Raw genomic sequence first — 7,988 nt, forward strand, 5'->3', positions numbered from 1 at the left:
CACTTCACTTCACTCTCTTTGCTTGTGAGTTCTAGGATATTATGGTACACTCAAAGAAGTGTGCTTGAAAAAATCCTATTAATGTAAAACCACAAGTGCCTCCTAATCTTCTTATCAAAATTGATAGTGAATGTACTTAATATGGAAATGGTGCTGCTCCTCTACCTCCAGCATCTCCAAGAGCTTCACCTCCTCTTGCTCAAAAGGACTCTCCAATGAAGCTAAAGTTATTGTTCTTATGAGTATAAGTATGTTACTCTATTTTTTATTCAATACTTTTTATACTTTATTATTCATACATATATAAGTATGAGTATAAAGTGTGAGGGATAGTCATATCACTTCACTTCACTCTCTTTGCTTGTGAGTTCCAGGATAGTATGGTATCCTCAAAGAAGTGTGCTTTAAAAAATCCTATTAATGTACAGCCACAAGTGCCTCCTAATATTCTCAACAAAATTGATAGTTTAGAATGCCGACTCATGGGAATTATCCCACATACAAGCTTGTGTGCCTTGGACCTTACTATAAAAAATATTTTATACTAAGGCCTCCCCTATCCCTCCAACACCCTTTATGTTTGATTGGATTATGGGATGGAGGTGAAGGGGGGCTTTCCACTGTGTTGCTAGGCAGGTCTACACTGCCTGAGCCTTCATGCTTTTGAACATGGTATCTTGTTTGCCTCCTGTGGTTACCGGCTGTCTGCGTGCTTAGTCATTGGTTGTTGTATCCTCATCATGATCGCTAGATGCTTCTTCACCTCCCCCACCCAACCTTTTCCTAGGTTGACCTTGGGGTTCTAGCGTGTGTGTAAATGAGCCTCCACAAGCCCTATGCTAAGTGGCCGAAACACCTAAGTTGTGGCATGTGCATTGTAACTAGCCATGGAGGTCATAATAAATGGCATCGTAAACTAAAAAGGTGGTCATCGTAAACAGCATCGTAAACCCCTAAGCTAGCATCATAACTCTGACCCATGTTCATCATTTCAGGGAGGGTGTTGGAATGCAATCTCATGAAAATCATCCCACGTACAAGCTTGTGTGCCTTGTAACTTACTATAAAGAGTACCTTATGCTAAGCAAGTGCCACGTTTCCGGCAGCAGCGGCCTGCCTCTGGTTGCCACTATCGACGACGAGCCTTCCCATCACAAATTAACAGTGCCTTGCCTAAAGGTTTAAAAGACCCCATTCATATGTACCCAAAGCAATATTGGGCACTTGAAATGGTAGATTGATGGCTACAAGTATGCTTGCTTACCTAAGAACCAAACTTGTCTCACACAAGAGCTTGTAGTTAGGTTTTTTTTTCCCAAAAATAAAATCTTTTCCCTTCAAAACAAAACCGCACACATCTAATCAATGTAATCTGAGTGGTGTTCATAGAAATATCATATTCGAGGGTGCACTTTAATGTTTGATCTCATGTGGGCATTTCACCATGGTTTATCCATGATTACATGGAGCTTCATGTGGTGGTTTTTATGCTTTCCTTTGCTCAAAGTTGGGGACAACCTTGTTGGTGCTTTAAGAGCTTTGCCTTATCTTTTCAAAGTGTTGGTGGAAGAAGTTGGAGTGTGAAATTGAAGTTTGTGTCAAGAGTTTGTGAAGTGGGATGGGTATTGAGGTGGTCCCTTAATGGTGTTTAGAGAATGTTCGAGTAATTTTCAATTTAGGCCATACAGTAAACAACAAGAAGTTTGATTTGATTTGAGGGCTTTAAATGGAGTTTAAGGAGTTCAATCATCATTAGAAACATTAGCACTAACACCTTGCAAGGTCAAAACAAAAAATGAATTAGGTTTGCCAATGTCATAAGAGGACTGCATAATTCAGATTTCAAGAATATGATAGTTTTAGAACACTTCTAATTTACATAGAAACATGAATCTGATCTATCAAAAGGATAGTATATATCATAGAAAACACCTCTGCAAAAGTTGCAAAGTTTTGGATTCCATTTAGGTCATCAACAGCAATTCAAATCAGGTTTTAAGGACATGATCAGTGTGACAACTTCAAATTTCAGCTCATTCAAAGGTTTTAACTAAATTCAAGGAGTGGATCTTCACCAGCATTATCAAATTGAGCTACATATAAGATTTTGCTTAGTTCAAATGAGGGGGAGATGGCCAACCATGCATTTCATAAAATCAAGTGAGCCTAAAATGTAGGGTTGAGTTTGCATATGTTTTACACATAGGATATGAGCTATCCAAGCAAGAATCTACATCAGATGGCAAACTGGAATGTCATGTAGACATGCAACTAGAATCATGGAGATAGATTTAGCAAGAGGGAGAGATATTAGGAGGCACCACTTTCTTGCCCTTTTAAGAGTTTTTTGAGGAAGAATAGCTCAAGACAAGTTCTAGAAGAGGAGAAACACAAGTTCAGACTACTTTGGTAATAAGAGGGTCATACCTGACATGTGTACAACACCCATGTGTGGATAGAAAATTCTAAAAAATAATAAAGCATGCTCTTGCAGATCGAGGATAGTAATTCATTATGAGAGGAAACCATACCCTAATCGTGGAACACATTGACATGCACCTATACCTCCTGTGTAAAAGAGGTCTTCTCTCTTTCCCTATTTTTTCATAGTTTTAATCTTTGATTTGAAGCTGATCCATGAAGTGGTTGATATGCAATCCCTCTCAATTCTTTTCTAGCCCTAGAGAAAGCTACTGAGCTTTTGGTATCTAAGCACACACACATGACATATGTGACTATGCAACAATTCAAAAAATTTCAAGTTTCAGAATCAAAATTTACATTGCTAATCTGAGTTGGGGAGTTTTCTTGGGGAGGGGACAAAGCTTCCTTTTAAGTTTTTTTCATGGATCTGTAGTCTCATGCTTGTAAATCATATCATATATGAATATCATCTTTCCTAAATTTTTAAATTTCTCTCTGCAAATGTCTGAATCAGTTTCTGACTTGATCAATTCTTTTCATTTGATATTATATGGGCTTTATAAGTGGTGACGAGAGAGGAGCTACCTTGGATAGGACTTAGTTTTCTTTCCTAAAAAGGATTTTTAGCTTGTTTTGATCTAAGCCACCTTTTGATCACTGGTTTGTGTTCCTAGGGGTGTAGAGTCCATCTCTAGAAAAACAGAGCCATTAGTTTGGTGCCCCCACTTAGGACAGACGTTATATCTTTCTCCAAGGCTCTTTCTGATCTTTCATTATTTCTTTCAAAGAAGAGAACAATGGGATCTTTACCAATCTTTCATGGAGGATCAAGTGAGAATGTTCAAGACTTTTTTGATGAGTTGGAATTCTTCTATTTTTGGAATTCTCTATTTTCAATCAAGAAGGGATATGGTTGAAGAGAAGCTGAGGACTATACACTTGTTTCTAAAGGATGAAGCCAAAATATGGTTTAGAGCCTTGGCAACAGATACTCGTAGTTAGCCTTTGTTTTTGGAAGCCTTCGTACACAAAGTGTGGGAAAGGAGAAACTTCTAAAGCTATCTGGACTCATCTCCAACAACTCAAACAAAGGGCTTTAGAGGAATGTTACACATATGAAGCTCAGTTTCACTACCTATGGGGAAAGTGGGAAGTTTCACTACAAGGATTTGCACTTGGTTCTAAAATATGATAGATTTATAGGAGGACTAAATCCCATTTTGAAAGGTAAGGTACAGGCTAAATTTCCTCAGAATTTTGATGAAGCCATTACTATAGCTAGGCAAAAGGAGAGGAGAATCTGATTCGAATAAGAAATGACTAGGGATATGTGTAGAGAGAATCAGATTTCTGAAGAGGATCAGGGAGCTACTGATCAGACAAATCAAGGATGTGCTACAGATTCTCATTTACTTTCGAGGATTACTCAGCAATTGGAAAATCTAAATCTCCATATGATGCAAGGTTTGGGACAAAGATAGGCTATTCCAAACAAGGGAAACAAATGCACCAATTAGGAGGCAAAAAAGGAATATGTATGCTAAGGAATGAACAATTGTCAATATCCTAGAGGAGATATGGGGAAAATGCTCCTACCCAAATCACATCAAAAATCGAAGCAGCCATATTACAGAGACCAAAACATATAGGAAGGGTGTTTAATCAAGAGGATGGTCTACCCCCACCACCTATGCAAGAAAGAAGGCTTATGGAAGTGGGAGGACCAGCCCCGATAAATCCACACTATTCCAATTTAGGTAGTTGACAGAAACATCAACCTTATAGATGTTGAGGAAGATGAATTAGAAGATGATGAGGAAACAAATGAAGAGGCTGATCTTATGCCAGTGCAAAAGAGGAAACTCAGATTAAATAAAAAAGAAGGAGAAATAACTGAAACTTCTAAAGACTGTGTAAGAAGAAAAAGGGAAAAAGATGACAAAGGCAATGATGTGGATATGCAAGAGGAACCAGAAACAAGTAAGAAGAAGAAGAGGATTAGAAGGAAGGTAACCCTTGCTGATTTTCCATTAGGACATGCTCACAAACCCTATAACCTTTTCAAAGGCCTAAGCATGGGAAAAGGACCAAACATCACATGGTATCAACTTTTGGAGTTAGCACCAAATATGAGGAGCCAATGCGGTTGCCATTCTTACAACCGGGCTGAATGTCTCCTCATAGTGTATGCCATAAGTCTGCGAATAGCCCTTGGCAACCAATCTTGCCTTGTACCTACTCACTGAACCATCAGCATTGGGCTTGACTTTATACACCCACTTACATCCAATTGCCTTCTTTTCCTTAGGCAAAGGCACTAATTCCCATGTTACATTTGCATCCAATGCAGCCATCTCCTCATCCATGGCATCTTCCCATTTCTTATTTCCAATTGCCTACTCAAAGAAAGTGGGCTCAACCTCTTGTATTGCTTTTACCATGTAAGCATAATGATGGGCTGTATATCCATCATATTTCAACCTATCAAAACAAGGTATCTAATCCTCGTAGACCTACGTACACCTGGATCACTACCAAGTGTCCTCAAAACAGCCCTGGTTCTCCTTACACCAGGAGTAACCACAGACAGAATGCCAAGCTCCTGATCAAGGCTCTGCTCAGAGCCACTAGATTCACCATCTACATATGAGTGACTTGCTGACTGATCAGGCACAAAAAGTTGATCTACCTTTTCCTTCCCTTTCCATGATACATGTGTACCTACTGCAGCATTCCTCAACCTGCCTGACCATGGGCTAACATTGGATCCACTGCTCGAGGACTCCCCAGGTCCACTCAGCACCTGTGATTGCTACTCTACATGTGGTGGAACATTAGCACTTCTTACATATGCATCTTCTGTTGCCTTCACTATTGGTGCATACCAGCTACTCATCTCATCAAAGACAACATCTCTTCTGTTGCCTTCACTATTGGTGCATACCAGCTACTCATCTCATCAAAGACAACATCTCTGCTTACTTGCATCTCACGAGTGGTAGGGTTATAACATCTATAACCTTTTTGCTCCGTAGCATAACCAATGAAGATGCATTTCTCTACCTTTGGATCCAACTTTGTTCTCACTTCATCAGGAACATGTACATATGCAATACACCCAAACACTTTCAAGTGAGACACATCCGGTCTTATGCCTGTAAACTTATGTTCGGGAGTCATACCATGAACAGTTGTTGCAGTGGGTGTCCTGTTCATAATGTACACAGCTGCTTCTGCCCAAAATTAATGTAGCATATTCTTTTCAACCATCAAGACATGTGTCACTTCTGCAATGTGCCTATTTTTCCTTTCTGCAACACCATTCTACTGCGGAGTGTACCTGCACATAAACTGCCTCTTGATTCCTTGCTTTCTCAGGAAATCGCTTTCTCATTGGAAAAATATTCTCCCCCACCATCTGGTCTTAGGCATTTTATTTGCATGCCTTTTTCCTTCTTGACCAAGGCTTTAAATCTCTGAAAGTGAGCAAACACCTCACTTTTATCCTTCATGAAATAAACCCACACTTTCCTAGTGTGGTCACATCAATGAATGTAACATAGTACCTGCAACCTGCAATTGTTACAATCTTGGTTGGTCCCCATACATCTGAATGTATGACATCCAATGGCCTTGCACTATCATGCTTTTCATGTGGGAAAGCATGTTTGGCCTGCTTACCAAGTTGGCATGCTTCACATACCTTATGCATACCGTCAACCTTAAACTTTGGCAAACCTGCAACAATATTTTGGGCCTGCATAGAGTTCAGTATCACTATACATTCACATGACCAATGCGCTTGTGTCATATGTCAATATCTACAATGACACATGTTCCATGCATAAACATGGCTACCTTTATCACATCCAAAGTAAACATCCTGCCATTTCTGTTACCCTTTGCAACCAAGCGACACTTATTTTTGAAGTCTTCCACAAAACATTCTTCAGGATTAAACCTCACTTGTAGACCGTGCTCAACCATCTGTCCAATAGAAACCAAGTTCTTTGTAATATTTGGAACATGAAGTACATCAGCCAAGTACTTTATTTTGCCATCGTGCATAGACAATGGCACTTTACCAACATGTGCAATGGGATGCGCAGTATCATTACTTGTTTCTATGTAACCTGGTTTTTTCATTTTCTACATATCTCTAAACCACTCAGTATGACTAGTCATGTGGTTAGAGGCACCAGAATCCACATGCCATTTATCTTGAGATCCTAACACATCCCCTGTTATGGAACTAAGCATGTGTTGCATCACAAACAATTTCTCACTTCTGTCATCACCTCCATGTTTGCTAGATGATGCATAGTTGTCTTGCTATAACTTCCCACTTTTAATGTCATTCTGCTTTTTTTAGCAGTCCTTTGCCATGTGTCCTATTTTGCCACAGTAATAGCACTCTATGCTATTTGCATTTTGATTTCTTTGCCAACCACCTCGGCCTCTTTGGCTCCCCCTACCTCTAGACTGGCCTCTTCCACCTGTGTATGATTGCTGTCGTGAATCATTGGACTGTTGTTGTCCAGAATTCTGATTTTCTTATCGGCCACCACCTTGGCCTCAACCATGGCCTCTACCTCTGCCTCTTCCTGAATTAGAGTAGAAGGACTATTCCGATGTGTTCTTACTTTGTGAAGAAGAATCCTCACCTAAAGCCTTTTCTTCTATGATGATCAGCATAGATATCAAGTAGAAGGACTATTTCGATGTGTTCTTACTTTGTGAAGAAGAATCCTCACCTAAAGCCTTTTCTTCTATGATCAACATAGATATCAAGTCCCAAAAGTTAGGAATATTCTCCCTAACTGCAATGGAGGTCTTGAATGGCTTGTACTCTTTGCCAAGCCCATTCAGACAGACACTCACGAAATCATCATCCTCCACTGATACATTGATAGACCCAAGGGATTCAACAATGCCCTTGATCTTTAAGGCATATTCATTGATGGACATGCTTTTCTTTTCCATAGTATGCAACTCTTGCTTTAACTGCAACTTCCTTGCCTTTGTGTTAGTCTAGAACATCTAAACCAGATTCTGCCATACAATTGCTGAAATGTTTGCATCCTATATGTGTCCTATCATAGTGTCTGTGATACTAATTGAAAGCCAGTACATGACTTTTCTTTCACCCTGATTCCAATCCTTGAATGCCTTTATATCTGTAGGAGTGGCATTCTCCTTAGATAACTATGGAGGCTCCTCATTGTCTTCTTCTACATAATCCCAAAATCCTTTACCCATTAGGAAATTGGTCATTCTAAACTTCCACGTATGGAAGTTATTCTTATCCAGCTTCTCACTAACAATCTGATTAATTCTGTCAGACATGTTTTCTTGTAGCAATCAAATAACCTGCAAACAGACAACTTCAGTATGCAACTTGTAATACAGCAATATCTCATGTAACTGTTGTATAGCGGTACTTCATCACAGCCTGTGTGTCACCAAATGTGCCCCAGAGTACATGTACATACACCCAGTATCAACAATACATGTGCAAACCCTGTCTGCACTTCCAAAATGCACTGCTACACTACAATAACTAG

The sequence above is a fragment of the Cibotium barometz genome, chromosome 42, assembly GCF_041138505.1.
Source record: "Cibotium barometz isolate CiBa-2024 chromosome 42, ASM4113850v1, whole genome shotgun sequence".
In the NCBI taxonomy this organism is placed as follows: Eukaryota; Viridiplantae; Streptophyta; class Polypodiopsida; order Cyatheales; family Cibotiaceae; genus Cibotium; species Cibotium barometz.